Source organism: Gigantopelta aegis, chromosome 2, assembly GCF_016097555.1.
Source record: "Gigantopelta aegis isolate Gae_Host chromosome 2, Gae_host_genome, whole genome shotgun sequence".
Classification (NCBI taxonomy): domain Eukaryota; kingdom Metazoa; phylum Mollusca; class Gastropoda; order Neomphalida; family Peltospiridae; genus Gigantopelta; species Gigantopelta aegis.
Genome location: NC_054700.1, coordinates 19,823,762 through 19,843,650, shown reverse-complemented (window position 1 = coordinate 19,843,650; position 19,889 = coordinate 19,823,762). Strand labels below are relative to the sequence as shown.

The window sequence follows — 19,889 nt, the reverse complement described above, 5'->3', positions numbered from 1 at the left end:
GGATCGATCCCCGTCGGTGGGCCCATTGGGCTATTTCTCGTTACAGCCAGTGCATCACCACTGGAATATCAAAAGCCGTGGTATGTTATCCGGTCTGTGGAATGGTGCATATAAAAGATCCCTTGCTACTAATGGAAAAATGTAGCGGGTTTCCTCTTTTAGACTATATGTCAAAATTACCAAGTGTTTGACATTCAATAGCCGATGATTAATTAATAAATGTGCTCTGGTGGTGTCTTCATCTTTATAAATAATATGTGATGCCACTCCCAAACCAGTTTACTTAATCAAACCCAGCACCGCCAGTACACCACGACTGGTAGATCAAAGGCGGTGGTATGTGCTACCATGTCTATGGGATGGTGCATATAATCGAAAAGTGGTGACAGCGGGTTTCCTCTCTCCATATCTGTGTGGTCCTTAACCATATATTTAAGACTATATGTAAAAACTACCAAATGTTTGACTTGAATACATCCATGTGATCTAGTGGTGTCGTTAAACAAAACAAACTTTAACTTTATTTGTAATAAGAAACACAACATATACATTTAAATCGCTACGATTTTGTCACGATTTGTAATGTGAGTGCGAGTGCGATATATTTTAACATGCTCCTGTACTACTAAGGTTTCGGGCATGTCTGTCCCGGATCCCGTCTCTCGATAGCCAGAAGCCTGATCCGGGACAGAACGATTTGTATTGCCTTAAAAAAGGTTACAATTTGTTAATTCTCATGTTATGAAATGTAACACCCGTTTGCTGACAGTGAGTTGGGACCATACGTTCAACGACAAAAAACTTAATGGTTTTATCATAATCGTCATATAAAGATATGAAATTTAACTGTTTTCTTTTAATCGTCCTATGCAGATGTGAAGGTAGTACTAAACCAAATAACTTCCGGCTAGGTCAAAGTTCGAGGTGCACCGAACTTTTGATAGAGAAGTGAACACCCCAAGTCCTGTGATTGGTTATAAATGTGAGTGTGTTGGTTGTAAAAAATAATAGTTTCATCTGGGTAAAAAAAATTTGCAATTTTATTTCATCTAGTACCAATGTGTCAAGTAGCCTTGTGCTTGAAACATGTATGGGGTACCTGTAAAAAAAAGTACTCGAATTTTGTGCGAAACTAGGGTAGTCATAGACGCTACCCGTTATCTCAGAAACGAGCAGCTTGACCCCCATTTTTTTCTGATTCACTTTAAGTGTAAGGGGTGGTAGTATTTATATCCGTGGCGTTTATGTCGGTTGATACGTTACAGGTAGGAGTTTTAGCCACATATGTTACTATTGTCGTCTATGGGATTTGATTTGGTAGTATACACCCTGAAACGTAATAGTTTTGTAATAAACGTCGAAAGAAAACGTGAAACTTATCGGTTTTATCATAAACGTCCTTAGAAGATATGAAACCTAACCTTTTTGTAATAAACGTCAGAAGAAGATGTGAAACTTAACGGTTTTGTAATAAACGTCCTTAGAAGATGTGAAACTTAACGTTTCTGTCATAAACGTCCTTAGAAGATATGAAACCTAACGCTTTTGTCATAAACGTCCTATGAAGGTATGGAAGGTGACGGTTTTGTCATAAACGAACTATGCAGGTATGAAGCTTAACGGTTTTGTAATAAACGTCTTACAAAGATATAAATCTGAATGGCTCGGTCATAAGCATCCAATAAAGATAAATTATTAAACTAAACGGTTTTGTGATTCAGATTCTACACGTGGCGGCAGCGGGTTTCCTCTCGCACTATGCACCGACGTTTGTCATAGGCAGGCAGCTATGTTGTCGGCCCACAAAAGCGCGCATGGGTCGTAATTGAATATTAGCCCCAAAATGAATTGCCATCATCGTCCGGCGATTTCAGTTGGCGATAGCGTAAAATCTGTGGAATACGCACAAACCTGTCGAACACGCCCCCGACTTTTTTCATCTTCTTTATCTTCTGGAATTGCCCCCACCCCTCATACCCGCCCCTCCCGCCCATCCCGTCGCACTCATATGATTGCGAAATCGCCCGATTGGTCGGTGTATTATTTATATTTTTCAATTTTCACAACAACAAAACTGTTCGGAAATAACAAGCCAATCAAGCCCTGGAATGGGAATTAACAGCGTGCCCACGAATCCATCTCCGTCTCTGTTTGCGACTGGAGTCGCCCGCGGGTCGCCACAGATAGGTAATTTGGCTCGAAATTCTAGCTCGTTGGAAGACGACTCAACACTCGAACAGCCACTAAAATTACACTATCGGTGATGGTCGAAATTAGATTGTATTCAGCCAGTTTTGTCTATGCATTTGATCAGTCCATTTCTCAGCACAGAATTTGATTTAGGCCCACAACTAGCTTTCAAATTAGGCGACCTAAATTGAAATTGAGTCATCCCATGGACCATAAGACAAAAGGACCTTTTGAAGGGTAATTGGTCGCGCGGCCACGAAACGTGTTTCAAATATGTGATGAATAGTGTTGCACGTTGGTTATGTGGGATATCTGTCCAGAATAAAGGTTAATGGTTATTTCTATCGGTGGTAGAGAAGCGAAGATAGAGTAGTGGCCTTATACCTCCATAATGAGACATTAAAGGTCTGGGCCCGTTCTACCTTAAAGGGACATTCCTGAGTTTCCTGCAATTTTAAAGATGTTATTGATCAACAAAGACTTTTTAACGATTGTAATTTTACATATCAAATATATTTTTCTACATAAAATATTAGTGGCTGTACATTAAACGTGTTTCTGATCGTTCTAATATTTGTACTAGGTTAAATTGAAGACAAAATCCAGTTTAGGCTTCTAACAAATATTAAGACGACCAGGAACACATTGAATATACAGACACTGGTATTCTATACCAGAAAATATATTTAATATGCAAGTTTAATTGTAGAACTATTTTATTAGTCGGAAACATCTTACAATGCAGCAAACTCAGGCATGTCCCTTTAAAGCTGCTTTGTCAAAGTTGCAATAATGGACGTTTGCGCCAAACATATTTATTAATTTCTGCTTTGAAATATACAGTTTATACCTTCATCGATATGCCTATAAAATATTGATTCTATTTACTAGCAAAACAAATATATTTTAGGTGGGGCGAGGGATCTTGAGAGTGTTTCACGTGCATTAACTAGTGACGTCACTGTTTTATGCATACACATTCAACACATTACGTTTACCCAGAATTCTTTGCGGTCATCTAACAAAAGAAGCAAATATGGTGGCCATGCTATATTTAACCACTCATTGTTCGGGAAATCCCTCTTGTCGTCCAGTGCAAGACTTTTTAAAATTATTATTCTAGTGTTGATTATGGAAAGATTATGTGTGGGATCGATTAACTTGTATTTATTACAAATACATGTGAAAATAACGCAATATTGTATTTTCAACATTGACACAGTACCTTTAAATGCATAACTGCCTACTGCACTTAAGGTGATCGTAGCTGTAAGATCACTTCATGGAACGAGGAACTGATCGTACCGTAATTGACCCACTACAGGTCCTGTTGAACCAAATATATTCCCATTGCCGAAGTGTTAACATTTTCTGATGAAACTGATATAAGCAGCATATTAGCACACCCAGGACGTACATCAAAAAAAGAAAAAATTTGGCACCTCATAATAAATCTACCTGCACAAAAATGGGATGGGGAGTGGAGTCACATGACATTTAAGAGTTTTGATGAATATTTAATCAGCAACCCTTATTTTCCTCTTTCTTTCTTTTCTTTTTGAGGTACTGTGTGTTGGTTTCCACCTATGGGTATACAACATAACTGTATAGTAAACATGTGTATTAATATAACAATATATAATAGTTTGTGAACCAAGAATCATTGTCACATATCAATACCAATGAAGAGTCGCAACTGCTTTTAATCTGTAAATAATTGCCTGTGTACCTTCATCTGACACGGAACTCTGTGATTTGGTATGTACTTCCCTGTCTGTGGGATAGTGCATATAAAAGATCCCTTACTACTAATCGAAAAGAATAGCCCATGAAGAGGCGACAGCGGGTTTCCTCTCTCAATATCCGTGTGGTGTTTAACCATATGTCTGACGCCATATAACCGTAAATAACATGTGTTTAGTGCATCGTTAAATAAAACATTTCTTTCTTTCTTAACCGAAGAGAAACACGAAAACATTAAATCGAACTGAACTTGTACACGTTGCAACTAGAATGAGTTTTAAAGGCAAGATCTCAGTAAATTTTATATGCATTTAACTGGTCCCGAAAACTACTTACCATAATTCTGGGGACAAAGTTGATAATTGTTAGCTGACGCCAGCTGTTTAAAAGCATTTACAAATCGGCCTTTGGTATCGAGCGTTAGCTGAAGAAGAACGTACACACAGGGCATGTTTTAAGTCAAGCCGCGTGACTACCAAATCATAGTTAAAGTTTGTTTTGTTTATCGACACCACTAGAGCACATTGAGTTACCAATCATCGGCTATTGGATGTCACTCGTATGGTAATTTTGATGTACAGTCTTATAGAGGAGACTCGCTACAATGTCCATTAATAGAAAATGATTTTATATGCACCATCCCACAGGCAGGATAACACATACCACAACCTGTGATATACCAGTCGTGGTGCACTGGCTGGAACGAGAAATAGCCCAATGGGCCCACCGACGGGAATCGATTCCACACCGACCGCGCATATAGCGAGCGCTGTATCACTGGGTTACGTCCAGCCCCCTCTTCAGTTAAGGTTCCAGTACGTTGTCCTGGGCACACAACTTAATACTTAGCTGTTAGCCGGTGAAAGAGAGGTCAGTGTAGCTGTCTTACATCTCTTCAACAAGTCTTAAACCTCGCTCTCGGTGAATCCCGGTGTCGGGTTTCGAACCCAGTATCTACCAATATTAATACCGATAGATAACAACCTCGCCAAGAGCGGGAACAAGTAGGCCTACAACTTCGGTGGTTTAGTGACCAGTTAAGCCATCAGACTGATAGGTACTGAGTTCGCATCCTGACATCGGCTCAGACACACAGCGAGTTTAACGGCTCAGTGGATAGGTGTAAGGCCAATAAACCAACAATTCTTTTTCACTAACAACTAACCATAACCCACTCTCTGAATGGGAATGGGAATGGGAACTCTATTTATGTGCCCATATCCACAAGGGTTCAGGCACGCCCACCCCGGATTTAGCCTCTGACTTCGCTAGTGACCAACTCCGGGGCGGGGGCCCACTCTCTGACGAAAGACATCCCATGCAGTGGACATTTATACCCAGGACAGCGTGTTTGAATTTTAATTGGATATAAGTACAAAAACAAGTTGCAAAACAAAATAATGAACTGCTAAACCGTTGTGCTACCAAGGCCAGTATGCGTAGAATATTACGTGAATGTACGGTATTATATTCTCAAGTAGCGATTTCTGGTCCGTATTTTAGACCCGGACTGGTGTGTTTTCGCACATAAATCTCTCGCACATGCAGACGGTGATTGGCATTTATGAGGTAAATTTAATTTCCGGCTCCATTGAACGTGTTTTATTATTTATTTATTTATTTGGTTTACTTCCGACTGTTTGTAAAGTGAAATGTAAAGTATGCTAGTCAAAATGATTTAGGGGACACCAACACCTTTTCATAGACTACTGTAAAGTGAACTGTAAAATATACTAGTTGAAATAATTTAGGGGATTACCAACATCTTGTTACACACTACAGTTAAGTAAAATCTAAAGTATGCTACTATAAATAATTTAGGAGACATCAACACCATGTTATTTGAAGTGAAATGTCAAGTATCCTAGCAGAAATAATTTAAGGGACACCAACACCATAGATCAACTTCCTCCTAGTGCTGGACAAAATCTTCAAATTCGGGCAAAAACGATAGAGATATTCGGGGAAAATGTGCTAACCTGAAGCGTTTTCCCATATATTTCCATCATTCTATGCGCAAATTTAGTTGTAATTCGTGTAAAAATGCGTAGTGATTCGTTTCCAACCCTATATAGCCTTTTGGCAGTAATGCTAATATGAAGAAAAGAAGAAAAAACGTGGTTGTTCAGATGCGGGCATTTTCGTGCAAAAACCAGCCTGCCTTCCTACGAAAATGAGAGCCCGTACGCCTATGACCAACACCTTGTTATACACCACCGTATACCCGAGCGTTAAAATATGATACCTCCTTCATAAAGAGTCCTGTCCTTGGTTTGTTGCCACAGTGAAATGTGTCCGACCAATAAAGACTTTTAACGACTAACGACTAAAATTTCATACTAAACACATTGTCTTGGTTAGAATTTATCAGTCTGTTTATATCGAATGTATTTCTTGGTCGTCGGTCCTAATGTCTGTAGTAGAGAGGGAGAGCGAGAGGGAGAGCGAGAGGAAGAGCGAGAGGGAGAGAGAGAGAGGACACACACATAACACACACACACAGTTCGAGAGAGAGAGGATTCTTTTTTCTCCCCTTTGTTAGATCGAGGAGAGAGAGAGGAGCGAGGAGAGAGAGAGGAGAGGAGAGAGAGAGAGAGAGAGAGAGAGAGAGAGAGAGAGAGAGAGACAGAGACAGACAGAGAGAGAGAGAGAGAGAGAGAGAGAGAGAGAGAGAGAGAGAGAGAGAGAGAGAGAGAGAGAGAGAGAGAGAGAGAGAGAGAGAGAGAGAGAGAGAGAGACAAGAGAGCATACAGAAAGATTGAGAGAGAGACAGAGAGAGAGAGAGAGAGAGAGAGAGAGGGGGGAGGGGGAGGGGTGAGGGGATGGGGGAAACGAGTAGCTGCCATTCACTATGTAACTCCATTCGGTAAATGGGTTTTGTCTGTCGGAATACAATCTGTACGGCAGCAGACTAAGGACAGACAGCGTCTTTAAAGAGGAAATATCATCTGCAACTCAATTCAGCTAAATTGTGATTGTGTAGTGCATTTATAGACGTATACCTATTGTGTACCGCCTTCAGACGTTCATATGGTGATCACTATAGTTGCATTGAATAGATTACACGGGGAAATAGTTTAGAACAATTGTCAGGTCAGGTCAGAGGGTTTTACGCGCACAAGCGTTTGTAGTGCACTCCTGTTATGGGCGCAGGTGCCGGCCTCGGCCGGCTCCTCCGTCCAGGACAGGAAAGAGTTGAGGTGTATGGGAGAGTAGACCGCCTGCGCTGGCAGATGCAAGATAGCATCAACAGTCCGAGCGGGGCCGGTAACAGGCGGAGGATTGGTTTGGGTGCTATGTATTTTGTAATGTCCCGTAGGATTAATGCCAAAGGGATTTGAATGACTGACATTGGGCGCATTTTTTAACGGTCCGCCGAAAATAAAAGAGGGTATTACATATATTTGTTTAACTTAGTATGCCGAAAGTAACTCGTTATTGGGACCTAGTAGGTGCTGAGGTGTTTCCCTAGGTTGCCCATAGTGGCTCTTACTAAAGGCCTGATCTGTTCAGCTGAATTGTCCTTAAATATACTAAATATACTCAAGAAAATAAATTAATTATCGGGAAGTACACAATGTAGATATTTTCGGAATTTGTCTTTATAATAATATTAATAATATATGGTGTAAAGTGCATGTGTTTGGGATTTTACAAAGCATGTAAAGCACGCATCATTGGTCACAATTTACTCAAACATTGATTAGCAATTACCGTAAATCCTTGAATGGAAGCCTAGGCTTCTATTTTTAAAAACAAATTTCGCGTCACTCCAAGACAGGTCTCTATACAAGGCAGGCTTCTATTGTTTTCGCGTCGCTCCAAGAGCGGGCCTCTTTTCAAGGCAGATCTCTATACAAGACAGCCTTCTATTTTTTTTCATGCAAACCTTTCTAACATCTTTTAATGTAAACCTTTTTGTAACATCTTCTAATGTAGGTTTGCACACCTAGCTTCTTCTTCCCTGTTATTCTCACTATGTTTTTATATTAACTTTTGACGTCAGGCAAAGGGAATGAGGAGTATAATGTGACCATTAACCTGACAAAGCTACAGTAGCAGAAGGTGGCCTTTATAGCAGGCAGACTTCTATTCAAAGCAGGCCTCTATTTCGTTTGTCGTGATGCTGTAAGACCCGGCGTCTAATCGAGGCAGGCCTCTATTTAAGGATTTACGGTATCTGTGATAAACACACCCAATAGCCGATGTGTATTTTTGTGCCCGTGTGTCGTCAAACATTCACTCATTCTGTGATAAACACCTGCTAATTATAGCATAGTACTGCACACCAGTGTAAGATATTGCTCATGTCACTCAATATTTAATTAGTGTAATATTGGCGTGACGTGAGCGTGACGTAGATCGCTTGCTGACCCAATTCATAGAAATATAATGTATAGGAGGTCTCGACATCTGTTTACTTCTGCGTTGCGGCTTGTTTGCAGTTGGTTTGTAATAAATAAAATACTATACTCGCGTGTCTGTTATACCATTTGTATGAAACTCGTCAAATACCAAAACTGTTCACTCATTTCATAAAAATGGTATGACAGGTAAGCTCATTTAGTATTCTATATATATATATATATATATAACACTAGCAAAAACTGACCAAAAGGTCTACTAGCTCCTAATTTATTTTGTTGAGTATATGATTATATATATTAGAGGTTGGATTGAATTTTGTTTTATTAATAGTATAAAAAGTATGCACGTTTCGTACACACATCCATTAATATTTACTAAGGCCTGTATATGGACATGAACTATTCGCCTACCAGGGACATACCCTAGTTTTTAAACACTAAGGCATATTGTTCACTATTAGAGCTGTTTATGATCACTCAAATCAAACTTTACTTATATTTTATGGTTTAGATTATCCATTTCAGTACAACCGAAGTTTTTTCTGGTCATTCTGGTGTTTCTACTACCACAAAATGCATTTTTATATATATATTTTTTTTTTAAACGCACGTGCGTCTGAAAAGTAATAATTATGGAGTCGAGTTTTAGTCTATTTTTAACGGTGTTTCACCGTTTCAACTTCTCAGACTCATGTTTCACTCTTGCAACGTTATTATAATGTGTTACAGGTTTGTGACTTAACCAAACTTAGTGTCCATTGTAACGTTATCCAAATGTGTTACAGGTTTGTGACTTAACCAAACTTAGTGTCCATTGTAACGTTATCCAAATGTGTTACAGGTTTGTGACTTAACCAAACTTAGTGTCCATTGTAACGTTATCCAAATGTGTTACAGGTTTGTGACTTAACCAAACTTAGTGTCCATTGTAACGTTATCTAAATGTGTTACAGGTTTGTGACTTAACCAAACTTAGTGTCCATTGTAACGTTATCCAAATGTGTTACAGGTTTGTGACTTAACCAAACTTAGTGTCCATTGTAACGTTATCTAAATGTGTTACAGGTTTGTGACTTAACCAAACTTAGTGTCCATTTTACAGGTTGAAACTATGGTTTGCGCCTTTAAACTGATGGCTCAGCCACTACGCCATAAAAGCCGATGAAATTCAGTATTTGTAGGGAAGAGTTTATATAAACCTATAAACCTATTTGTCCCCCTTGATTACCCCCACCCTTGAATGTGTGGGTGGGTGGGTGGGAAAGGAGGTCGGGTTTTTTCTCTTTTTTTCTCAGTTTTTAAAACATATTATTTAATCTTTTTTCTTTTTTTGACTGTACCAAATATAAATTTATATTGTTGATTCGTATTCAACCACTATGAAGGTATTGCGCTGAAAAACGTTTCAACATTTTCATATATAAGCAATTCTGTACAAGATATTACCATTAAAAACATGGATGTAATATTCACAATTAAGAGCATGGTGTTAAGACTATACGGTCCACGAACATGTGATTTAATATTAGTCGTTATTGGCACTTTGTTAGATCCTACTGTGACAGGAACTGATTTAATGTCCAACACGAACAAGTCGCTCTACATGCAACCACCATATTGGAAACTAATTCCACGACATTCCATTAGTATTCAAGGTGACAAATTCAGCCATTATCTCATTCGGATAGTTATTGCCGGAAGAAGATAGGGAAATATATATATATCTTAATCATTTAGTCAAACCAGTAGAAAGTACTGGCTCGTGGGATCCGATGGCGAAAATGACATTCATTTTATCATACTCTATATTATTCCGAGTACTATTCTGATCGAGAACTAAACGGACATTTGGACAGTTATGATCGCTCTGTCAGTCAGATATCTCTCTTGCAAAAACACGGAGTAGCTGCCTACCATCGGGTAGTCAAAGATTCCCGCTCTAATACAACAATCACCCTTTACATTGTTAATTTTTCGAGTTCGCCTAAAACAAATATTTCACAACCTATCCACTAATACACACTACAGGAAGAAACCCGACAGCACCCACTCGCGGTAATGTTCCGGTTAAATACGTAGATGGTGACGGGTTTCGTCCTGTAGTCAGTGTATTAGTGATTAATATGTCAAATATTTGTTATCAGTGTCAAAAAACAACAACAAAACAAAGCAAAAAATCCCCCCCCCCCCCCCCAAAAAAAAAAAAACCCAACATTTTGCAACCAAACGTCAATATCAATAACCAGTAAATTGACATTTTTTCGGGGGGTGGGGGGTGGGGGGGGGGTTGGGGGGGAGTGATCTCCGTGCCACCACCACCTCCCTCCCCCAGCTAGCTACAGAGTGCAGAGAGGGAGCAAGGATGGAGAACGAGGCAAGAATGCGCATGCTGCCATATTTGATACTCTTGCCCAGTATCTGAAAGGTGTCCATTGGCATATATGTGTACTCTCCAACAGGCAATACCGCGCACACCACGATTTTCAACATACACGTGAAGATCGTGTCTTCCTTTAAGACAATGGGTTTTTTTAATATCCTTAAACCATATGGGAATTTAATTTTCAGTGCTTTATGAAATAACCACAGAGAACCCGAGGAATCCCTTCGGGTTCGTTTGTGGCCTTTAACCACATGCCATTGGAACACACTCACACACACACACACACACACACACACACACACACACACACACACACACACACACACACACACCTCAAATGGATTTTCTGGATCCGTCACTGGAGCTTATATTATGTTAGATGCCAAACAGTAAAGCAAATAACTTACCAAGCTTTGGAACACTTCTTCCTCCTTTTCGCAAACCTATTGTTTCGTTAATGCGACACTGAAACGTCATAGCATTGTTGACGTCATTAATACGTCACCGCTGGCAATGCTTGCTAATCAGTTACTGCTGAACTATGTCGAGCATAAAATGTAAATTATTGTGTACCTGGATTCGCGGCTGTTGGCTACTTACATTGTAAATAAATGTAGGTCTACTGAATCATCGTTAAGTTGAAATACGTCAGCTATTTTAATAGTAAGTCTTCTACGGAAGTGACCGGCTTCGGTGTCGTCATGGTTAGGCCATCGGTCTACAGGCTGGTAGGTAGTGGCTTCGGATCCCAGTCGAGGCATGGGATTTTTAATCCAGATACTGACTCCAAACCCTGATGAGTGCTCCGCAAGGCTCAGTGGGTAGGTGTAAAACACTTGCACCGACCAGTGATCCGTAACTGGTTCAACAAAGGCCATGGTTTGTGCTATCCTGCCTGTGGGAGTCGTAAATAAAAGATCCCTTGCTGCTGAAAGAGTAGCCCATGTAGTAGCGACAGCGAGTTTCCTCTCAAAATCTGTGTGGTCCTTAACCATATGTCTGACGCCATATAACCGTAAATAAAATGTGTTGAGTGCGTCGTTAAATAAAACATTTCTTTCTTTCTTTTCACGGAAGTGCAAAAGGTGCAAACGCAATAACCACGGTACTTAAAGATATGATATACGCAAATTGAGTGATAGAAATGTAGTAATTATTTGAGTGAATGAGTTATGGCAAATTTAAGCTGAAGACATGCTGTGTTTATCGAGTTATGGCAAGCGACGAGGGTTTTCATTTGGTGTGCAATGTTTCAATCCATTCTAGACACGTGTCCAATGACTGACTATATATCCCTGAGCTCTTTACCATAAATCTTTCTTTTGTTTTTGTGAGAAGACGCTGACAATCAAACAATGCTCTTTGGAAGAGCCAACCAGGCGCGAGTTCAGAGGAGGGTTTTTGGTGGCATGACCCGACCCCCTTAATCTTTCGCTTTCCACAGTTAAGACACCCCACTGCACAACTTTTAACTCAGATACTCTGCTGTTCGAAAGCTAGACTGACAGTTGGACGGTTATGAGAGAGTGATCATAGCAGTTCAAATGTCCGATGCTCGAAACCTTCGTGGTATAGGAGCATGTTAAAAACGTCCAAGTCAAATGTCCGTCTAGCTCTAGGATGGCAGAGTACTCGGGATACAAAATTATCTGCGCATGCGCCTGCTATCTTAGTCTGATCACTTGGATAAAACGAACCAATCTTTTATCTTTCTTTCTTTTAATTTTTTTTTTGCCAATTAATTAATTTTGTCTTCATATTAGGTGGAAAGTTTTGCTTATCAATGCCAATGTACTACATTACAGCGCCACCACCCCACCCACCCCACCCATACCACCCTCTGTTAAAAATCTTAGATCCGCGCCTAGGAACTGTGCTTCTCCAGCATTTCAGGATGGTGAATATAAAAGATCCCTTGCTGCTAATCGGAGAGTAGCCTATGTAGTGGCGACAGCGGGTTTCCTCTGTGTGGACTGTAACCATATGTCTGACGCCATATAACCGTAAATAAAATGTGTTGAGTGCGTCAATAAAACATGTCTTTCTTTCTTTCTTTCTCCAGCATTTTACGATTTATTCCACTTCCATGAACTTGTGGAAGCTAATTTATCTTCTATGATTTCTTTTATGTTTTTGGGTTTTTTGTTGGTTGTTTTTTTCTTGTATTTTTTTTTTTTTGTAATGAAGGTGAATGTTAATGACGTGTGTGTCGCCAACTGAACGAGATTTTAAATAAATAAGAGAACTTAACAAACCAGAGGATGCACGACAAAATGGATGCACCCAATTAGGGAGGCTCTCGAGTATATAACGTTGTCACTTGCAACACCATGTACAGAAAATGTGCCAAGGACCCAGCTGCAGTCGCATCCATATAGGTTACTCTTAATTAACGGCAAGGACTATTTTACTTGCCTCAAACGGGCACATACCTGGTAAGACTTTAATCAAATATATGTCTGTCTACTGCGGCTGTTGATATACCAGACGTATAACTCTGCTTAGAAGGGGAAAATACCCAAATGCATACCCACACAGGAAGGAAAAGTTAAAGTTTGTTTTGTTTAAAGGAACATTCCTGAGTTTGCTGCAATTTTAAAGATGTTATCGACTAACAGAGACTTTTTAACGATTGTAATTACATATCAAATATATTTTTCTACATAAAATATTAGTGGCTGTATATCAAACGTGTTTCTGGTCGTTCTAATATGTGTACTAGGTGACATTTTACTTTAGTTCTTAAAAAAAAAACATTTCGTACGTACGAAATTATTTGAAGACATATTTCAGTTTGGGCTTCTTACAAATATTAAGACGACCAGCAACACACTGAATATACAGACACTGATATTCTAAACAAGAAAATATATTTAATATGGAAGTTTAATCGTAGAAATATTTTATTAGTCGGAAACATCTTACAACGCAGTGAACTCGGGAATGTCCCTTTAAGAGAAACATCTTACAATGCAGTAAACTCGGGAATGTCCCTTTAAGAGAAACATCTTACAATGCAGCAAACTCGGGAATGTCCCTTTAAGAGAAACATCTTACAATGCATCAAACTCGGGAATGTCCCTTTAATGACACCACAAGTGCACAGTGATTGATTAACCATCGGCTACTGGATGTCAACCATTTGGTAATTTTGATCCGAGACAAAGTTTTTGGAAACCCGCTACATTTTTCGGTTAGTATCGAATTTTTATATGGAGCATCGCACAGACAGAATAGTATATACCATGGAACGAGAACTAGCTCAGTGGGCCCACCGACGGGAATTAATCCTACAATGACCGTGCATAAGGCGAGAGCTTTACCACTAGCTACGCCCCGCTAGGATAAATAACAACTAACGGGAATTGGGGAGGGGAAGAAATACGAATGAAAGAAAGGCAGGGGGAAAAGATGCCAGAATAAAGAGCAGTTTACTGAAACAAGGATATGAAGGAGTATGGGGAAGAGAGAGAGAGAGAGAGAGAGAGAGAGAGAGAGAGAGAGAGAGAGAGAGAGAGAGAGAGAGAGAGAGAGAGAGAGAGGAGAGAGAGAGACAGAGACAGAGAGAGACAGAGACAGACAGACAGACAGATACAGAGAAAGAGAGAGAAGGTGGATCCAAAAAAAAACAAGTGCTCTTTTTTGCAGTATGTTCTTTACAATTTTTATTGAAATGACTTTTTCAGTATGTTCTTTACAGTTTTTATTGAAACTGACTTTTCAGGGAGTGCCCGTTTGCCCTTAGTCTCCTCCCTAAACTATGTTATGGCTCCACCTTTGACTAGCCGGAAAAAGGAAACAAGAAGGAGAGAATGGGGAAGATAAATACACCGATGATGTTTAACAATGTATATATTAGCATTCCTGTTACGAGATGATCTGCTGTGCCAAGTCCAGCCGTGGGCATGTGGAATGGCGGGAACCAGCGCGTGCGGGAGATCACTATAAACATTATGTTACCAACGATCAAGAACACAGAGACCAGCTGAAACACACCAATTATACGAGGTGACAGAGTCTGGTATTCTTAACATGTTCAAACATATACACATCTAAGAGATGGAGGGAGGTAGGGAGGGAGGGATGGAGAGAGAGAGAGAGAGAGAGAGAGAGAGAGAGAGAGAGAGAGAGAGAGAGAGAGAGAGAGAGAGAGAGAGAGGGGAGAGACAGAGAGAGACAGAGACGGAGAGAGAGGGGGGACTGATAAGGAAATAGAGACAAATAGATCGAAACGAGAGAGAGAGAGAGAGAGAGAGAGAGAGAGAGAGAGAGAGAGAGAGGGAGAGAGAGACGGACAGACAGAATGTTATACAGCGTTGCATTCACAAACATACGCACAGCACGCATGCACACACACACACACACACACACACACACACACATATGAGTGCACAAAAGTAATACATACACTATTGTGGTTGTTGAAACAGAAAACTGTTTAATGCCAGTATCTCTATACATATATTAGATATTTAAAAGTCTTTCGCGGCAATGCTATATTGTTGCCGGTTACAGATGGTGTTTCGGTTACAGATGCCCAATGTGCAGATACACAGTACTATCGCTTTGGCATTTAATATCATGGGATGATGTTATGGCAATAACTGCCATGTTAGAATGTTCCAAGTTTGTGATAGTAGACATACGGCGCGTAGTGTGTAGGTTCACAATTCATTTTGTTAAATTGTCTGTAATGTCTGCTTCTCAAATTTCATTCTGGAAGCAAATGTCTGAAAGTGTGAAGCAATACTCAACCACTTATATCAGGGCTTCTAGAATATGGTAGCTCACTCCCATGGCTAGTGATATTCAGTGTTGGGCTAGTAAATAACTACTATTACCATGCCCGACGGCTAGAAAGAAACAAAATTGTCAAATATCTCCGAAGCGGTCAGACTAAGCCCACAACTAAAAGCTGATGGGGAATGACAGGTGTGCGGAACCAAACCTTTCCTACCAACCTCCAACCCGCGTCCACCATTAGGGCTTAAGGTTAAATATTTACGGTGATTCTTTTTAGAAAGCCCAGCCTAAAAGCGCCAAATTTTTTAAAATTTAAAAATAAAAGTAAGTTATATTTTATTTTTTTGATTGCGCAAATAAATTGATAAAGTCCCATTAAATTTTCTTTTGGCCGTAAGGTTCAAAATTGCCCTAATATTTCTGTCCCGGGTCAGACCACTGGCTATCCAGAGACCGGACCCGGGACAGACATGCTCGATACTGTAAATAAATATTGGAATGGAAAACGTGTGTGGCACGGATAGCCACAAGAGACCTCTCGCGGTTGGAGAGACAAGGACTGGGATGTGGAGGTGGAGCGAACGAAGTTGAAAGATAGTAGGAGTTGCCAGATCGGGAAGAAATGAGATGGAATTCAAAAGAGTAAAAGGAAAGGGGGAAGTGGGGGGGGGGGGGGGGGGGGGAATAAAAGTTAAGTCTATTTGTAAATATGAATATCCTGCCCCTACCCTAACCCCCAATGTTAGTGTTTTTAAGCTATGTCTCCCTCTTTAGTTGGCATTTCTGATTATTACTATTATTTAGTAAAATTGTATTAACTTAAAGTAAAGTAGGGCTAGCGGATTTTTAATCATGGCTAGTAAATGTTTTAAATCACTCAAAAAGAAATGTTTTATTTAACGACGCACTCAACACATTTTATTTACGGTTATATGGCGTCAGACATATGGTTAAGAACAGATTTTGAGAGGAAACCCGCTGTCGCCACTACATGGGCTACTCTTTCCGATTAGCAGCAAGGGATCTTTATTTGCGCTTCCCACATGCAGGATAGCACAAACCATGGCCTTTGTTGAACCAGTTATGGATCACTGGTCGGTGCAAGTGGTTTACACCTACCCATTGAGCCATGCGGAGCACTCACTCAGGGTTTGGAGTCAGTATCTGGATTAAAAATCCCATGCCTCGACTGGGATCCGAACCCAGTACCTACCAGCCTGTAGACCGATGGCCTAACCACGACGCCACCGAGGCCGGTCTCTTTAAGTTGAAAAGCAAAAGTTGGTGTTTGTTTTTAGGCTCGTTGCACTTTGTTATTTCATTACCTTGAGGAAGTTCAAAGTTTTTTTTAAACGAAACGTTGGAATGTTAAGTTTTTGAGACAGATGTAATATATTACGGATTATGTAATTGATAATCAAAAACCGTTTGGCGTATTTTGCATGCAAATTGAATCTTGCTTCCTGTCAGTTTCAAGCGTTCACTTTATTAATAGATTCGTCTGGCGTTCATGTTAGGTAACAGAGGGAAGAAAATGTTTTATTTAATGGCGCACTCAACATATTTTATTTACGGTTATATGGCGTCAGACATATGGTTACGGGCCACGCAGGTATCTTTTATGTGCACCATCCCACAGACAGGATAGTACATACCACGGCCTTTATTACACCAGTTGTGGAGCACTGGCTGGAACGAGAAATAGCCAAATGGGTCCACCGACGGGGATCAATCCTAGACCGACCGCGCATCAAGCGAACGCTTTACTACTGGGCTACATCCCGTCCACTGTTAGGTAACAGAAAAAAAAAATGTTTTATTTAACGACGCACTGAACACATTTTATTTACGGTTATATGGCGTCAGACATATGGTTAAGGACCACACAGATTTTGAGAGGAAACCCGCTGTCGCCACTACATGGGCTACTCTTTCCGATTAGCAGCAAGGGATCTTTTATTTGCGTGTTAGGTAACAGAGTGTGTGCATGTAGTTAAACACCGCATGATTGTCTAAATAATACAAGGATGCTGTGAAAAGTTACATAATGACTCAGAGATTAATACCTGTTGGTATTTAAATACATATGTCTCAGTGGAACTGGCCTTGTTGGCGTCGTGGTTAAGCCATCGGACATAAAGCTGGTAGGTACATGGTTCGCAGCTCCCGGCTCCCACCCAGACCGAGTTTTAACGACTCAGTGGGTAGGTGTAAAGCCAATACACCCTCACTAACCACTAACAACTAACCCACTGTCCCGGACAGACAGTCCTGATAGCAGAGGTGTGTGCCCAGGACAGTGTGCTTGAACCAGGATATAAGCAGGAAAATAAATGAAATGAAAATGAAATCTTAGTGGATCTATATGCGCCTAAATCATAGATCAAAGGGTGGGTCAATCGACAACATGTTCAGTAGTAGTACATGTATATATACAAATGAATGAATGAATGAATGAATGAATGAATGAATGTTTAACGACACCTCAGAACGAAATATATATTGAATTTTGGGTGTCAGAATAAGGTGAATGCGTAAATAAATGTACAGGGTGTATATCACCAAATCAAATCCCATAGACGACAATAGTAACATATGTGGCTAAAGCTCCTACCTGCTGCATATCAATCGAGATATACACCGCGGATATAAATACTAACACCCCTCACACTTAAAGTGAATCAGAAAACTTTGGGGGTCGAGCTGCTCATTTCAGAGATAACGGGTAGCGTCTATGATTACCCTATGAGTACCTTTTTTTTTTTTTACATTTACCCCATACATGTTTCAAGCACAAGGCTACTTGACACAGTGGTACTAGATGAAATAAAATTCGATACATTTTTGTTTTGCCCAGATGAAACCTTTTTACAACCAACACACTCCCATTTATCACCAATCACAGGACTTGTGGTGTTAACTGCTCTATCAAAGGTTGGGTGCCCCTCGAACTTTGACCCAGCCAGAAGTCATTTGGTTTAGTACTGCCTATATATATATATATATATATATATATATATATATATATATATATATATATATATATATATATAATGCCAGGAGATGTCTTCAAATATAGCTCATTGATCCATATCACATCTTAGCATATTTTAGGAAACTGAAGATACCGTTTAAACACAATATTGGTCTACAAAGACCTAAATGAAAGTAAAATGAAGTATTACGTCAAGACGAGACAGATTTAATTCAGTGGCAGAGAATATGAGACGGTATCTTCAGATATTGCTCGTTGATCCATATCACATGTTACCACATTCGAGGAAACTAAAGATACTGTTAAAACAGAATATACTGCTCTACAAACTCCTGTAAACAAAACTGAAATGAAGGGGCATGTCAACCGAGAAAGCTTCACTGCACTGTTGGAGAATATGAGAAGACGTCTTCAAATATTGCTCGTTGATCGATATCACGCTGACATATTTGAGGAAACTGAAGTTGCTGTTTAAACACAATATTGGTCTACAAACTCCTATAGACTAAATTCAAATGAAATGGTGCGTCAAAAGGAGAAAGATTTAATTCAATGGCGGATAATAATTATGACAAGATGTCTTCATATATAGCTTGTTGATCGATATCACATGTCAGCATATTTGAGGAAACAGAAGATGCCGTCTAATTACAATATTAGTCCACAGACACCTATAAACTAAATTAAAAGGAAGTGGTGCGTCAAAAGGAGAACGATTTAATTCAGTGGCGGATAATAATTATGACAAGATGTCTTCATATATAGCTTGTTGATCGATATCACATGTCAGCATATTTAAAGAAACTGAAGATACCGTTTAAATACAATATTAGTCTACAGACACCTATAAACTAAATTAAAAGAAAGTGGTACGTCAAAAGGAGAAAGATTTCATTCAGTGGCGTAGGATATAAGGCGTTGTCTTCAAATATAGCTTGTTGATCGATATCACATGGTAACCTCTCTGATGAAAGTAAGGTAAATTTTATATCGAAGATTGCTCTAGAAGCGTTTTTAATATGTAGTAATATGTAGAATTAAAATCAAGGTGTACGTCAACCGAAACACGTTTCACTACTCTGGTGGAGAATCCAATGGGTTGTCTTCAGTCAGACTTTAAGCTTGTTAATCGATCAAACTCGTTTTGTCTTCAATGGAATAAGATACAGCTTAAATCCAAAATTTCTTCTTTTTTCAAAAAAAACCTGAATTTACGAAGCCTGTTTTTCTTAAGTGTACATGTATGTAGTTACAAGCAGGTAAGACATAAACAGGCTTTGTAATGTAAATTCGGCCCAATGAGTACAACTGAAATCATGGGTCACGCCATCCAAAGAAAATGTGTCTCAGTGTTCGGTGTGAGAACTCCATGGGTCTGATATCGTCAAATTAAACCTAGAGTTTGCTAATCGATCAATCATGTTTTTAATCTCATGAACTAAGATCCTGTTTAAATCCATCATTAATT

At 39.6% G+C, this 19,889-nt stretch overlaps 1 protein-coding gene across 2 annotated transcripts in view; it reads right to left on the bottom strand.

The window, feature by feature from the left end:
• The window catches only part of LOC121382512 (potassium voltage-gated channel subfamily H member 7-like), a 163,611-nt gene that overhangs the window by 92,308 nt on the left and 51,414 nt on the right, over positions 1-19,889 (bottom strand). The gene's annotated exons all lie outside the window — the stretch shown is intronic.